The following is an 18,009-nucleotide window of genomic DNA, read 5'->3' as shown; positions in this document are numbered from 1 at the left end:
TGTCGTGAGCTTTATTTTTAGCAATTTTTCTTTCCATTTCAGCTGTGATGAGACTTTATTTTAAAACATTTCGCCAACGTATCTCAAACACTAAACAGAGATACCGATGCGTTGCCATACAGACAGAACAGTTAAGGTGAATGAATGAATGAGTGACATATTACTTGAGAACAAAACGAGTATACATTCAGCGTGCATTGGATTCACATTACTAAATACTGGAATTAAACATACTGTGCTGGATTTAAATGGATTACGTCGTTTGCTGCGAGAAATGCTCATTTGATGGAAAAAATCCATCCCTATTCTAAAATTATTTTGTGAACTTGGATATGTGCCAGTGGAAACGTGGTGTTGCCAGGATCCTGTGTGGTGTTCAAAGGTAAATGAACTGGACTATACATAGTGGTGATGTCTGTCTGATTGTGGAGTGTAACTTATATTAACAGAACATGTACATATTGTCACATAATTTTGTATTTGACGACTTGGTAATCAAAGGCATGCAAATGAACAGTAGCTGACATACACCCCAGCACACACACACACACACAACACACACACACACACACACACACACACACACACACACACACACACACACACACACACACACACGCACGTTCGCGTTCATGCACGCCCCATGGCCATGCGCATGCCTAACTATACCCAATGTTCTTTTGTCATGGAAGTTATCTACGGATTCCCCATCACACATTCTGAATATGCATTTCGTTATTCTGTGTACTCAAGTATATTCATTTAAAGTTGTTGAATGACACTGTACACATTGTTCAAAGGGGGTTCGTCTTCCAACAGTGATTAAGTTGCAATAATAAACAAGTGATGTAGAATATACAATAAAATGAGATAAAATGAATTAATACTTGTCTGGGTTCTTTTTTTTGATAGATCGAGAATGTGCGACTTGATGAGTTAGATGGATTAAACGTGTGTGCAAATAATGACGCATGTGCGCATGTGCACAACGGGTTAGCTATTTATAGAACGCCGACATCATTCCACAGTTGATGATGGCATGGCACGCGCTTCAACAACACTGTCACCTGTACACAAATATACAAATGTAGGAAAGGGATGGAGCTTCACAGGCCAAACAAATTCTAGTCAAACCACAAAAAAATCAAAAACCACAAAATAAAACCCCAAATACACAGCACCTTACGATCGACAACATAATTGAGTAACCTCACAACTAAAATAGAGAACACCAAAGACGCACATTAAAAAGATACGTTCAAAAGTATACAACTTTTTGCCGATTTTAGGAACGTTCAGGCAGATGTCGAGCGCTTTACAACATCCGGGTCTTATACAATCTTCAGCGCGTACAAAGACGCGCACGACTACAGGTGTATTTGCGATACCCAAAGGCCAAGAGATGTTATTTATTGCTGAACATGTGAACATAAAGTCGTAGGAAGTTATAATTCCTTAAAGCATGATGATAGTTGCGTAAAAACTGAGTTGTGATGTACTGTTTACTCTGTTGAACAGTTACCATGGCGAATGTTCTATCAAATCACTATGGCTACTAGCAAGGTTGCACATTTGCACTATTGTTCAATTTAGTTGATTTTTCCACATTATTTAATCCATCTAACTAATCAAGTCGCACATTCTCGATCTATCAAAAAAAGAACCCAGACTAAGTATTAATTCAATTTATTTCATTTCATTGTATATTCTACATCACTTGTTTATTATTGTAACTTAATCACTATTGGAAGGCGAACCCCCTATGCATTATTTTGGCACAGTACCTTTCAGTGATATACACAATTTTTGTTTTTATGTCTCGATAAAGAAACGTCATGTAGTTATAAAATTGAATTGTTAGCAATTGGTACGGCTCTGCATGGGAAAATATTCATAACCAAGTGAATCAAATTGTAATCGTTATCAGAACTATGTCAAGTGTTACTATTTCTGTTGAAGTTACCAATCTGTATTCACAGCTGATCAAGAAAAAAAATAACCATCAAATGATGGATTAACAAATTTTGTCTTATCTTTATACTGAATTATACAATGAAGTGAATGTATTAGCCCCTTTGTCTTAGTACGACTTAAATAGAATAATAGTGATTCTTTAAGAAATGGTACATCCGATGTATTATAATGGTGATTAGTATTATCTATATGTAGACACGTGGTACAGATACAGGTGTTCGTCAGCTTTGCTAGATGACAAATACTGATACGAAATTGGAACAAACACACGCTGTTGGATTGTGATATAGTCTTATCTATATGTAGACACATGTTAGTGATACAGGTATTTGCCAGCTATAATAAATGAAAAATACTGCATGGACTTATCACTTTGGAACATACACACGCTGTTGGAATGACGTGGACATGTTCCAAACACCACGCACGCAGTGATTAAAGTATTTATATGTAGAAACATGTTAATGATACAGGAATTCGCCAGCTCTACTCGATGAAAAATATGATACGAAATTGGCATGGGCTTATCACATTTAGAACAAATACACGCTAGCATGTTGGAATTTTGCGTAGTTCTCATCACCGTTTTCATATTAACTCGTTGTTGGGTTAACACGTCAAACGAACTGTAATACTTTGATTGATAACTTAGGCTGATAAATCTAGTTTAGTTTGAAGGTCTTAGTAGCATCATCTCTTAACATGGGGTATTTGCAGAGATGTCCCATGTTGTGAAAACGTTGCCCTATTTCTGATAATTGTTATCAGCAGTGTTACACTCTGCACAATGTCCGTACAGAGTAGTGTATTCAGTAGTTCGATTTGAAATCAAGATACTGTCAATAGTTCCATTGAACTGCCAACGAAACGACAGACAATTCCATAGCCATGAAAAAAACCTTAGTGAATAGTAATTACGACTGGAAAAATTATTTTGAAAAACAACATTGTCTGTGTCTGCTGTAAATTCCGTGCAACTTACGTTGTCTTTTTATATGTTACTATATTACCTATACTCGTCAAACTAGTACCATTTTTGACGCCATTGTAACTTAGAATGTCATATGGTTTTTAGATAAAATAATTTCCCCTGTCTCTTAACCAGACACGATGTAGATGTTTTCATTGTTAAATTTGCACATGCGTAGATTAACGCAGACTCTTGATAAAGTGCTTTAACTTGTGTGACCACACGGCTACAACTCATGTGGTAGTGTACAGAGACATAAACTGGTATGCGAAGCTGACTTTGGATGAGGGCATAGGGCATTATGGGAAATACAGTGTCACGAGCTTCTTCTTGCTCACCGCTGGCCTCAGTATAGTCTGGCCATTGTTTCAAGATATACCCCAACATATTTTTTAAATCTTCCCATTCCCGTGTACAGCAGACCTTTTCTTAGCTAAATTTGCCAATTTGCATAACTCTATTTTAAAGAGGTCGCAAGATACTAGTGTTGGTTTATTAAATGGCCTTTCTTAGTCCCGTAAACATAAAGATATGCACCTAAGATAAAATTATCCTCGCGTTTGACTCTTGAATCTAATCCTAATTTCATGACACCGCGGATCATATTGTTTTCCCATAACATATATATTGTACCTCCCATACTATTTTATCGTCATACAGTTTTCATACATGGTAATAATGGATGTTTTGTAAAATTAAAGGTACATATACAAATCAGCACAGATATAATAATAACTACGACAAAGAAATGATACTAACACAGAAGATTTGGCATTAATCAACTTTATTTTTTTCTTCTAAGAACCAAAAAGATTTACCAATCATTTCTTTCATCAAAACGAGATATGAAACTTGTATCAATTATTTTCATATTCGTGTACAAAAATGTACTACTTTTATTTTTCTCATAGTTGCACTGCCAAATATAACCAAGCAAAAATTAAAATAAGACATTGAGGAAAAAATAACATTTAAAGCATTTTCAAAAAGTAACATGTAAATAAAAACACACAGTTCTTGAGTAAATGGTATAAATGTATCAAAAATCCTCTCTCTAAAAGAAGCCTTCGTATGTCAAACTTGTCCACGAGTTGTGATAGAATACACCTCGGTGGATGCGATGGTGAACTGTCGTCAAAAGTTCTCAACGGGTAGACTATTATCTATTCAAGAGAGATAACTTGGGTAAATGCTGGTAGTCATAACGAACATTGTTATTCACATTTCATTGTTAAAATGTATATCTTGAAGAACAAAGTGAATGATTTACAAAGTAACATTAATCAACGTGATCAAGGGAAATATGACGAATATTTGTTCGAGGTATGATTGCTGCCGAGTTATCATGAACATTGCAACAAGACACTTCAGTTGACCAATATATTAATAAGCCACGAAAATCAATGTACGTCTAAATTACAAATGTCAAAAACATAAACTAATCAAAATACTCGTACTATAACTTGCACATCTAGCTTAAGTTTTGTGATATTGACGGTCCTGTTAAAGTGTTGAAAAGTCTGGAATAATACGAACAACAGTGGTAGACACCAAAATACCCAAACTAAAGTTAATACAGACTACTGATATCTGGAATACATCTATCATATCAAGTAGTGCTTATAGCTATGTGTACCTGATTCAGTAACGGGGAATTATCAACACCATTAAACAGTGTCCTAGTTAGCTGAACAAGCTATCTGTCATAGAAATTCGTTCGACGTGCAATATTACATGTTACGGTGTTATGCTCTGAAATAACTTTGAAAAAATGTAGAAAACGCCAAAACGAGCAAAACTGGCAAGAAACTGTATCATAACGTATTATTAATTAGATGAACTATAATGAAGTGTTAAAATACACTTCTTCAAATGAACTGAACCCCCCCCCCCCGTTTGTGGATCAATACACAGTCCTAAACAAAACTATGATATAAAAATGCAATATTGTCTCAATAAATGTTTTTCCTATGGTGTTACCTTGCAATTTCCATTTCGTTAGTGGGCGAACCATTTCAGCTTCTTCGTTGACTCCCTTGTATTAAAATTGCACTTAGTTTTAATGTGACTTGGAGGAAAAGTTCTATCGCATGCTATTGTCAGCTGTCCATGACAAAAAAAAACGTTTTGAAATGTAATTTTGCTGTTTCTTCAACAGTTAGGTATCTGTATCATGCGTTGCAATATGGAAAACATTACAATAGGAAACTACTGAATATGACACAACCTAAAACATATCTGCTTATATATCTGCTTATCTGGTTATAGGATTGCCAGTTTGCTGTTTTTAAATGAATTTGTAAGATCTATACTCTTTGCGATGTAAACTTATTGTTGATATGGCAACATAGTCAATATCACTTGTTGTAAATATAAACGTCCGATGAATAACTGGAGTAAAAGTCCATTAAATTACAAAATTATAAGTATACGAGTTGTCAGGGTCAACGTTCACAGACCTTCTATTGATACGGAGACGTTCACATACGTTCCATTGATACAAATATTACATTTACTGTTGATTCCCTGTATTTCACTTAGGCAAATGATGCTCTCTGACCGGCCTTCATCTTAGAAAAGTCGATATCAGAGTAATCGACACCTTGCACTTGTGGTGATTGCTTGGGTGGTTTAGGACGTCCTCCACCAGGCAGTGGTTTGGGCTTCACAGCGGAGACAAGGTCAAGATCTGCATACACCAAACCCTCAGCATTCTTAGCCTGTGTGAAGGGAAAATAAATAAATATAACGATGTGATGTCATTGAATTTGAGTTCGATTTTGTCATCTTGATGCCTCGAGGTCAATTATCACACTAGCGAGGGCTTGACAATTTACTTGACCTTACCTGACCTAGCACGAGTTGTGAACAACACGCGATTATCAATTCCGATAGTATGACACTATCGTAGAATCATTTCAGGTGGTCAGTCGACACTACTAACCATCTCCAGTAAATTATTCAAAATACTGTCCATCATAAAACGGTGAATTTACAACACATTAAGCTTGTGACTACGCCAAAATATGTTTAGTTTCACATGACCCAACTGCAAGACTTCCTTAACGATTTTATTTTATTTGATTACACTTCAGGGTCTTCCGGTAGAGTATCTTACTCATCATGTCAAGCTCTTTTCTAATTCTAAAAATTATATTTTGTCTACATTCAACATTTTGCTCATTACCACCTCTGTCAGAGTAAACGAATTTATTATATATGTCAGTGACTATATCTATATAAATACTACGTTGTTGTACATTCCTATGACTCTAAGACTGTTATCATACCGGGATAGCTTTTCTATCTCATCTCTCTTAATAACTAGTTTAACGCTGGTGACCTCGACGTTACAGGAGAAAAGATATCCAGATTGCATGCAGGTGCTACTGCAACAGTAATCTCTATACGAGTACTGTGCTGTGTTGACGGAACTGTTATCTGAGACATTTATATAGTACTGTTCACACCAAGTTTATTCATAAGCATTTAGACGGCTAGCTCTATGTTGATAGCGCTAGAAATGTTACCATAGTTACTAACCTTTTGGTTCGATTCGCTATTCACGTCATCGGTGACTTGATGACTATCATGAACATCATCGTAGAGACGTTCTTTTTTCTGTCTTTTCTCCTTTTTCTTGTCTCGTACCAGGTTAACATCTTCATAGGCGGTATCCACTGCATTGTTATCTACATGTTCAGCTGTGTCTGCGAAGGAAACTCCTTTATCTGTAACAGAACACACAGCAGGGACACCGAATAAACACCTCGAATGTTTGATTTCAAATCTGTAGGCACATATGTGCCATTTTTTTTATGTTTTAAGTAATTAATCTGGCTCACACCAACATCAACACATTTAAATTATTGCATTTGTTTTCTCTCATCAAAATACGCTTCCAGCATGAATTAGATAGACATAGCTTTTATTTGTCTAATGGAAATCATCTGAGCTAGTTAACTACTACTATCATACTAATCTAACAAACGTAAACAATTAAAGTTTATCACTACACATATTTTCGTCTGCCAACGACCCCTTAATCAGCTCATGTATCTGTACGGTCACGTCTTCCGAATAATGGGTTAGTTTGTTGACAACTTTAAAACTGAAGTATGCAGTCGGAATTTTTTGATAACAAATTTCAACGTTTGGTTTAGAACAAAACATTACTTGTATGAAATGACTTTTTATTCCCTTTGCGTTTCAATTCGTCATGTTCACCTGGGCATTTCAAAAGCTGAACAATATTATAAATATATCACTAACCGTTTCCATTTGCCTTCTTCTTATTTTTTCTCTTCGTCTTCTTTTCAACAACTGCATATTGTTGTGGTTGATCATTAGTCAAGTCATCAATCTCATTAAGCGGTTTCGCGGTCTTCTTCTTTTCAACAACAGCGTACTGCGAATCATTGCCAACTTCATGTATATCAGCATCAGTTGACTGTTTGCGTTTATTCACTACAGCATATTGGTCTTGAACAGTGGGGTCCCCTTCCTGGATATTGTCATGGGAGAAACGCTTAATCCGTTGTTTCACTCTGTCTACCATGGCATAAGCACCTACAATCAACAGACGACCAATCTGATATTGAATATTAAATTTGGGAATAAAATAAGACGGGAAAATATTCCAAATATGAATTAAACAAGACGTAGTCCCAGTAATTGTCATTTTTATGCAAAATATTCACTTTCCAGACTTGTTCGTATGTTGTAAAGGTCATCCCTTATCAATCAAACACTGGATGTAATCGGGGACGGGAGTCACACAATAATGATCGAGGTCGACAGCTACTGGAGGTATATGTGTACACACAAGCAAGGAAGAAAACACATCAATGATGCAGATTCACCATGATTAAAATAATCATGCATTCAGGGCAAGGAGAACTGCATTCTCCGTCTTCGTCAGCTTGCCTGCTCCCTCTCTTTTTAAAAGAGGTGGACGATACTGTTATCAATAAAAATGCACTTACCATCTAGAAAATTTCTTGTTCTCGGCGCTGCATCTGCGTTCGCGTTTCGTTCATCACCATCTATTTCAATATTACTGGTTTGATGCATGCCTGTCAGTAGATATTACAGATTAAGATGTCTTCCTGTACATTGATATTCCCCATTATATATATATATATATATATATATATATATATATATATATATATATATATATATATATATATGTGTGTGTGTGTGTGTGTGTGTGTGTGTGATATTTTAACGAAATTTTGAAAGGACATGAACGGTGGCCACATGTGTATATAACAATAATGATTTAACGCACAACTTAAAATACTGTATCAAAAGAAACTGTGTACTACGTATTTGTTGCCACACATGTTACTTAAACCATGTCACATAAATCAAGGCTTCATGTAGTAACATACAATTATTTGAGGCCTGGACTTCTACCAAGATTTGTTGAAAATTAATTGATCAAATTCTATGAGACTGAAATGATGTCACATGACTACATTTCCAATGTAACATGCAGCCACCATTGTATTTTGAATGGTTCTACTAAGCTATTTCCCTTCAACTCGTCACATGAAAACATTATCAAAATAGTTGACTCGTAAACGTACCAATCACATCTGGTCCACCATTGTCTTGATGAGTTAAAGCATCCAGAGAACTGTGAGTCGTATTAAAGTCAACATATTCATTGTGTTTAGTAGAGCTGTTGGTAGGAAAAGAAATATAAATAACAGTTTGTCAGTCAAGAAGTTTCTTAATACACAGTTTTCGCGATAAACACATTGGGATCTATCTGCTATATCACATTTAAAAATTAAAAAGACAGTCGTTGGCTAGGGTTCACATAGGACAGATTTTACTCTGATAAATTGGCAGCTACTTACCTCGTGTTATCTTCAGCTTCTGTAAAAAAAGATAGACTAAAATTCTATTAAAATGTCGCAATACCATTTTATGTAACAAAACCATGTAGCGAACACTATTCCTTATCTTTTCTTGATAATATATTACTCACTATCCCAATAATATCCACTGAAGTAAAACATTTGCTGTGCTAATATGACCCACAAAATATATTTCTACCAGTCTTGTGTGACATGTTTAAATGAAAGTTACAACCATATATAAACTTCGATAAAGGCAGTCTTTACGTTTTTGTTACTACATACAATAATTGTTAGAATGCAACTGAACATATGCGAGTAGTCATTATTAATTATGCAAATGAGTCATTAAGACCACAAGCTGCATCACAAAACTTTGTAGAAGCTGCGCACTTTGTTAAAATTGATGTATGTATTATAATATATTGAGTTTGCAGCATTCATTCTTAACATATAGCCTAATTACTGAAAAATCATTAATTATGCACTTGACTCATTAATACTAAGTACATTAGTAAATTGAACTAGATATGTACAACCTATATCATGAATGTATTTACCAAATAATGTAGACCTTTACGCTTGCATTCCGTATATATAACCTAATTATTGAAATGCTAATTATGCAATTTACGCCTTAAAACATAAAGCTACACGAGCAAGCTTTTCAGAACATCTGCCCTTTTGTTTTGTTTGAAGTATGCACCAATTGTTCTTCAATTAGAATAATGCTTTATTAAGATAAAAAATCTTATTTCTGAAAACCATTACTTTGTATATAACTCATTAATATTCATGACATGTTTACAAAAACCTAATTACTTATAGCCTTTAAACTTCAGAACATTTTCACCAAATTTCTTTTGAATTTGCGAAAATGGTGAAATTGACATATAGACAGACAGACAGACAGACAGACAGACAGACAGACAGACATACATACTTTTCATCCTTAATATAAAACCTTCCTGACGGAAGGTAAACGTTGTTCACGATAACATTACTGGACGATGTGATGAGGCATTGCTGGTAATTTACAAAAATAATGCGTTTATTAACATTACCATTGAATAGATGAAATCAAATAACTTACGCTGTTTCGATCGGTTTCTGTTTTTTAGAATTAAATATGAAAGCAAAACAAGAAGGGCGACCATCACAAGATTTGCAATAAGTAGCAGTACTGTGGCAACTATCGACTGGTCTTCCACGAAGTCATCTGTATAATAAACAATAAGAAAATATGTCAATAGCAAATATGCTTTGAATAACACAATTGGTCCTCTTTGTAATTGTCTCAAGTGACCAAATAAATGATACAACACAGCTGTTTTTTCAAATATATGATGTTGATGGTTTTCAAGAACCATCGGTTTGAGGTAATGTATCTTATCCCTTCCCTAAACAGATTCTTGGTATACATTGCACTTCATTTACATTCTGACGTAATCAAACCAAACACTTATGTTACATACACTTGAAATGAAGTGGATCTCCACATTCGGTATATTCGCTGTCCGTGCAATAGTATACAAGTGCTTCGCCTGATCCTTCCACTTTGATAACAACAGGGTTTTCACATGGGGCAGACACGTTGTAGTGAACAAATTCGGTACCATTCCAAATTTCGATTTTCACGCAGCACCCATCAGGTTGGTCAATACTAAGTTTTCTATTGTTGTTGTCTACAGCGATATCTAAGTAAGTAGATAAATACATGAATATATAATGAACTGTCACATACATTTCAAAAGTAGAAATGAACTTGAGATATTTTGTACCTAGAAAGCATCATCTGCATATTGGAAAACCAATATGGTATCGATTTAATCGATTCTATTGTCTTAATCCAAGCACTTTAACAAAACCAATATACAAGTTTGAACACAAAGCAAGAGATTCCAATTACATACAATGAAACATGAATAACAAAGAGAAAGCAACTGGATGAAACAATGGAGAAAGGTATTTTAGCAAGAACAATGAAAGTGTGAAATTGATCTCCGGTTGTATTTGTATAGCCTTTGTTAGCAGTAAATCAAGCTCAAAGTGACAATGCGAAACTTAAGACAAACGAAACTATTATATGCTATATCGAGATTTCAGACAGGCTGGGGCGATCTCTTCGATCTGTGAAGAATGATCTAGGGCTAGATTATCTCGGCTGGACGATCCAGTTGGACGATCTATGTTTCTGATCACACTAACGTCACTTACCACTTAATTCTGGGGTTCTTGCTGAAAATAACAATGCAATGAAATGTTATTACTATCATCATAATGTTTACTTCTCATTTTCAACAAACACGTTTGGTTGATCAATCATGTAGATCAACTTTGAAGCGAATTATGAATTACGTACAGCTGTGTGTATAGACTTAATTCAAAAGAATAAGGATCTAATAAGTCGTTACTCAGAGTTTCAGGCTTCGAGCGATCTTCAGACAACTAAATTGGGATTGTCAAAGTTGGTTTACACTTAATGTTTGTATGTTTATATAGTTCGGTAGAAAAGGGGTGACGTGTTTTTGATCTGCCCTGTTTGACGTTTCACAGTAGAAGATATGCACATGCTTATGTGATATATATATTGATACTCACCAAGTTATATATATATAACTTGATAACTTGGTGAGTATCAATCTGCTAAGACAGTGCTCTATACCGCAGTGGCAGAGCGCAATAGTTTTGATAGTTCTAGTTCTATATATATATATATATATATATATATATATATATATATATATATATATATATATATATATATATATATATATATATATATATATATATATATATATATATATATATATATATATATATATATATGCAATAACTGAAGTACTCACGCAATGTTGAATTTATAATGGAATAACTCTCTGTTTTCAACTCAAGTGTGTTTTCACTAATCACAATTATTTCATAATGCGTTAGTGCTGACAGTTCATCAATCACATCAGAAGTTTCTTCTGTGCCTTTAGTATATTCCCATTCTTCACTGGTGTCATTCTCTCTGTACTTCAGGTAAAATATTTGTTTGGAATTATCCACGCCACTAAACCCAGCGACCCATGTAATGACAAGACTAGTCTCCGTTTTATTAAAAACCCTAACATCTGTGGCTGGATCAGGGTGTCCTGCAATGTATAAATTGTATGCAAGTTATAATTTTTACCATTTCACACAAATGAAGCTATCATAAAAATAGCGTAAACGCATGTTACTCAAATGAGAATACTTACACGAAACTAGGATTAGAAATATAGTACACGTGCCCATGTCTGTTATGGTATTGTATCAATGCTTTGAATAGCATTTAAATATACATACAAATTACGCCCGAAAACATTAAATCTGTGCTTATCAATAATTTCGTAATCGGTTATGTTTTATCACTGCAGGATATAATTATTCATGGTTGTTAAAATCAACAAACTGTTTAAACATCGTGTCGGGTTTATATTTTCGTTGAGAACAGGGAAAACAAATACTTTTAACTTACTGTCTCCTGTTAATTCTATAGTAAAGTTCGTAGACCCAATGTCGTTCTTTCCATTGCATCTGTAGAATCCATAATCCGTTGTACTAACATTGTCAATATAAAGCGTACTCCGAGTGAAAACAGTGTCCCTTGTCTCTATTATATAGAACCTATCAGTGCTATTTACCAGGAGCTGTTCACTTGGACTGTACCAGTTAACGTGAACTCCAGGATTGCTATTGATATCGCAATGAAGTTCTCCTGTTTGAGTTTCGTTTGCGAAGGAAACGCTGTTGTCTTCTTCATTTTCGATAAATGGAATATCTGCAGTATATAAAAAAGGTGTGACAATCATTTATTTCGTCATGGAAGGTCAGGAAAACCGATTGTATTACCATTGAGGATCTTAATAATACATTCTGACATTGAAGAAAATAAAGTGAGTCAAACTCAATCGTTCATTAACTAACTTCTATGTGTCTGTGCTACTAAGAAAATCGTGTTCAATAGTTATTTAACTAGAAGAAAATGTGTGTATTGCATGATAAAGTATTTGATGTTTTGTTCCACCTACACTGTCGGTGGGGTAGAATAAGAAGCTGTACGTACAGACAATGAGAAAGTAAGTATTATATTAACTAGTATAGAACTCTGTAACATCATTTTTTCGAGGGAGGCGAGAGGCATAATATGGTGGAGGCAAAAAAATTTTTTGTTTTTGTTTTTTTTATTGTTTTTTTTTAGAAATAATATAAATTAAAGAACTTAAAGGGGCTACTGTCAGTATTTTTACATTTTCTACATCAATGATATAATGTTACACACTTCGGAAATTGTGTATACTTTGTTGTTGTCGGAAGTATATTTTTTTCAATGCCAAAATCTGTCATTTTTGTTATCGCGTATTAATTGTACATACAGGGCAACTGACGAATGTATTTTCTTTAAACTAGAAATTCTGAATTCTGATTATCACACCCAATTTTCACAAAATATGAAAATTATTGATTGAGGTCGAAGGTCACATTCTAAAATCAGTGGGATAAGAATCCAGTAATTCAAGTGTCTTAATATACTTGTTCAAATATACAAATTACATCTAAATGAAATGTATGGAGAGATATGGAAGGTATATATATAAAATACATTAATGTAAATTCAAGTCTGGATGCTATCAAATACCATATCTGGGTCAAAGGTCATTTCAAACGTTTCCTCAAATCTAACAAGTAAACTGAACTATATTTCTTTAAAATGGCCATGTGGTTAGGGATTGGATAGTTATTTTGGATTTTTAATTTATTTTTGAAAAAAATAAATGTGAAAAAACATCGACTTAGTCTGTGTTTGTAACTTATTACATTGCAAACAGACAAAGAAATTGTTATTGTATGTACGATAACAAACAATTTACACACTGAAATCTTAAAGCTACAAACACTGATCTGGAATGTTTTGTTTCACATTGTCATTTTAAGCAGGTAACCTTGATGGTTTCATAAATTAAGAATCCAAAACAATACAAATCCTCACCCATATGGCTACATTAAATCGCTGGCATTCTGAGTTCAAGAAAGAAAGAAATACTAATCTGAAAATTGCACAGGAACAAGCTTTCAGGAGGGAAAGTCTTGAGAGATAATAGAAATCTGCATTTTCATGGATGTGGTCCCTGATTGAGACATAGTAGTTGTTGGCTGTGAAATGTATGATTTATTGTCATTTTGACTAAGTAGCCACCCAGTGTACAATTAATTTGTAAACTTATAACTATATTCTACTGGGTTAACCAGTTCCAATAACTTGTCACAAATCAAATCTGAAGTATTGTTGTTAGTTTACTTCAAGTCACAATATCATCATCATCATCATCATCATCATCATCATCATCATCATCATCATCATCATCATCAAAAGTTCTCAGAACTATCACAATTTTGTTTCAGCTTCTAAGTCTAGATAGTGATATAAAGCCTCATTATCACTGTCTTTTTGTTATAAATTGTCATTCAACTTCTGGAATCTCCCAACCTGGTTGTATCGCTTGTATGTATATTTGATAATTATGTTATCCCTAATAGGAGCAAGTCATATTGATTAGAGTTCAAAACCAGGCAGAACCTTCAGTTGTTAGATTCAAGTGTTTGTAAGTGGTTTGTTCATTGTGACAAGGGACATGCGTCATAAAGTCCATGAAAACTGAAAAAAAGAATACAACATAATGGTGATTACTATAGAGTCACAATGTATTAACAATAGGAAACACAAAAATTACAATACAAAGCAAGGTTCAACCACCACCACTAACACACCATAAACCCCGGTACTGTAAATGTAACTTATAAAACAGTGTACCATCTCGGTGTATGTATACGTACTATATTAAGTTTTATTTAGCGCTTTATTCTGAAAACCATTATCAACCTAGAGAACTGAAATTTACATGAAAATGAAACCTGAAATTAATTCAATTGACAATAAATACTGTAACAGAACAAGCCATAAATTATCTCATAAATGGAATGTGTATACAGAGATAAATATTTTATTAGGATTATCAAAATTTATATAAACAAAACAAAATAAACAAAAAATAGTACTTTACAATTTTAATCCTGATTCAAATTTCAAAACAAGATATTACAATTGAGTCCTAACTAAAGATCACAAATTAAATAATATCATAATACAAAGATTTCATGTTTTGTCAAAATTAATTAATTAATAAACAAACAAACAAACAAACAAACAAACAACGAAATCACAAACAACCGTTTTCATACATGATGACAAAACTAAACAAAAATTAACCAAATATATGTGAACTGTGACCTGGGTCCAGCTAAAATCCAATAGAAACAATTGAAGGTAGAGTACACTGTGTTATTGTCTGTCTGATGTCAGCAATGTACTGTCGCGAAATTAACAGAAAATTACAGTGTCATACCTTGAACTCATACGACTATCTGGACACCTTAGAAATGAAAGTGTTTTTTTTTACCTACCTGGTGGTGGTACTTGTAAATCCTCGAAGTGCAAGTGACACATTCAGCGACGTGCGTCATCATTCAATTTGGCTTACATCTTTCGGCACTTCCATCAACCATATATTGGTATCAAGATAGTTGCACAAACATGTTCTCTCTAAATTCTATAGAATTTGGCAAAAGTATAAAAAAATATATATGTTAGAATATGGAACTGTATAGTAATATTCTGAATGAAACTGTAATTTTCCTCAAAAATCACGATTAAACAAGCACAAACGTACTAACCTGACAACAGCTCAACAGGACATACGAAAACTCGATTACTTCAGTTAGTTGAAAATATGGCATGCGTTCGATTATGCAACCTCGAGTACGGCAACCGAGAAGGCTCATTATATCACAGATAAATTTTGACCCAAAAATTTAAGTTTTGCAAAAATGATTTGTGATACTATGAGCCTTCTCGGATGTCATAATCGAGGCACCTTAAGTCGCCTCAAATTGCATTTGATTACTACATGACATCACGCTCTGTGCCCCAAGTCGATTCTCCTTCGTGGAGCCAGGGCAGCTTGGGATTGGCCTGACCTGACCAGACTCAAAATGGCGGACGATGTTGGTTATTGTTATCAATTCCGTTTAAACCTCGGCGAAATTTGGCCATTCCAAAAATACTCACAGCTGCCAATCAATTTTCCATCAGGTATTCAGGTACAAAATTGTGGAACAGTTTGCCAAAAGAAATGAAATGTCTCACATCAAAACATCTGTTCAGGAAAGCTTTTAAAGAGTAACTACTTGACGAAATGTAAACAAGTGAATATAATACACATTCTTGCATTGTTAGCTCGTTTTGATATTTTCCCCAATTATGATTTTTCTGTGTAGCCCTTATCGCTGTTGATGCATATGCACTTTGAGGTGAAGCCAAACTTGATTAGCGAAAAACTATTTTTTTGCTCCAAATTGCCAATTTCCTGTCATTAAGTAATTGTCACTTACTTTAAATTGGCAATACATGAATGAATGAATGAATGAGTGAATGAATGAATGAATGAATGAATGAATGAATGAAAAGAAGACTTATACCATATTTGGAAGACCTATGTTAGTGACAAAATAATTTTTCACGTAAAAATGTATAAACTATATTATTTGTTATTGGTATCAACCCCGAAAGAATTATACCATATTTTGAGGAAGTCTTTTTATTGATGAAATATTTTTTTACTTAAAAATTGTCTAAGATATTTGGGGGACCAATTAATTCATCGTGAATCACGGATGTAATCATAGGTTCCCAATGGTATCCCAAATGCAATAAAATGAGTTCAATTTTCACGCTTCCCGAGATGCCCAAATTACCCTGGTCTGAGGTTCCCCAGGGATTCATAATTGGATGCACCATATGTTATATATATATATATATATATATATATATATATATATATAAGGTGGCTTCTAATTGGCAAAGGGAACATCATCCTGCTAATGCTATAACCTGTCATATGTCCAACAGTTATTTGAAACCATGGCGAGCGTTGCACTTGGTAACCTCAAAGTCCATCGTTGACAGATGCTTTATTGATATATGAGATGCGCCTTTTCAAAATATGCCTCATCGACATTATTTCGATTGCAATTGCAGAGATGTCATAAAACATATTTTATCTTCTAGAAACTGTGCAAAAAAGTACATTGTCCATTGAGAAAATGAACTACCTCACAATGCAACCAATGTTACATTTAGTACAATATTCTTTATAAGTGTTACTAGCTAATGAAATGTTAAAGAGGCATGATAAATTGAATATGAAATGAATAGTGTCGTAAGATACTCACAATGAACGTTAAGCTTGACTTTCTTTGAGAGTTGGTTCGCTTCAAATACCGCGTTGTTTGCACTACACTGGTATTCCACACCATGGTCTTCATAAGACAGAATTAGATGTAACGTCTGTGAGGCTATCACTCCATTACCATAACCTCCACGATAAGCTACGTCACTAAGGTCATAGGTCAGTGATTGAGAATCTTTGTACCATGACAATTCAGGAATTGGATTACCGCTACATGATGTACAAATCATATCCAAAGTGTCACCTTCCAAAACTGGGTCAGAGTAACCTGATAAAACTGTACTACAATCATCTGCCTCTGGCTCTGTTGGTGAAACTGTGATGTATATTATTAAATTTCTCTATAGCTGATTTGAGAAGCCTCTATTGTTAAGTGTATAAAATAAATTCTTCATTTTATATCTCGGAATCAAACCCAACGTTATGTTAACTTGTATAAATACATTATGTTTTACATTATTCTCCAAACATTAAGATGAGCATACTTATGGAAGTAATTTGGTTAAGCTATAATGACCATAATATAGTAATAAGAAATGCATCATTTCATTGCATGTGAACCAGAATTAGTAACTAACCACGTTATTCCATATCCATAATTACTGTTGTGTTGAAGGATGTCTCAACATAGGTTTTGTTATAGTGACCATATGAATGAATGAGAATTAGGTATTCAATTTGGACTTTTAATTCATAAAACAATTTTATCATGTCGTCGTGCTCAAAACATCAATGTGAATCAACATGTGAAGTCCTTGTTTATGACTCAAAAACTTGCTAAATATCAATAAATGTGTTATTCTACGTACAACAACAAACCCTTTTACACCTTTTTTGTTTAGCTTTTGCCAATGTATTGATTGAA

This window comes from Glandiceps talaboti, chromosome 9 (genome assembly GCF_964340395.1).
Source record: "Glandiceps talaboti chromosome 9, keGlaTala1.1, whole genome shotgun sequence".
Taxonomy (NCBI): domain Eukaryota; kingdom Metazoa; phylum Hemichordata; class Enteropneusta; family Spengelidae; genus Glandiceps; species Glandiceps talaboti.
The sequence above is the reverse complement of the archived record's forward strand: the minus strand, read 5'-3'. Positions refer to the sequence as shown.